This window comes from Triticum dicoccoides, chromosome 3B, assembly GCF_002162155.2.
Source record: "Triticum dicoccoides isolate Atlit2015 ecotype Zavitan chromosome 3B, WEW_v2.0, whole genome shotgun sequence".
NCBI lineage: Eukaryota > Viridiplantae > Streptophyta > Magnoliopsida > Poales > Poaceae > Triticum > Triticum dicoccoides.
Window position 1 is genome coordinate 659,146,657 of NC_041385.1, and position 676 is coordinate 659,147,332.

Below are 676 nucleotides of genomic sequence, written 5' to 3' on the forward strand. Positions count from 1 at the left end.
ATATCACTGCTATCACTGTTACTAGAACAAGTTGCTAAATCTCAGAGAGAGTTAGTTGATGAAATGAACAATAATATAAGTGAATTTGTTGTTAGAGTAGCAACAAGAGGAGGTAAAATGACTCAGGAACCACTTTATCTTGAGGGACACCCAAAGAGAATTGAACAAGATTCTCAAAGGAACAACACCATTAGACCTAGTTCTTCTAAAAAGAAAGAGAAGAAGATAAATGGTAAGACTTTGCCTACCTCTAGTGAACCAAACACTACTGGAATTAGCTTATTTGCCGTCTACCTATTCTTTGTCGTCTGCTGGCTGACGGCAAAGAAAGTCTTTGCCGTCCGCTTACATAAAACAGATGGCAAAGAACTGGCTGATGGCAAAGAAGGTCTTTGCCGTCAGCCACTTCTTTGTCATTCACTAGCAGACGGCAAAGAATCTTTGCCGTCGGCTGGTGGATGGCAAAGAGAGAGGTGGGCCCCACTAACGAGCTGCATAGAAAAAACCTAATGGCCCCCCTCTTTGTCGTCTGCTAACAGACGACAAAGAGCATAAAAGCGGACGGCAAAGGATGGCGGACGACAAAGACTTAACCTAACTAACGGGCCGAGCCCCACCCCGGCCGATCCACTCTCTCTCTCTCTCTCTCTCTCTCTCTCTCTCTCTCTCTCTCTCT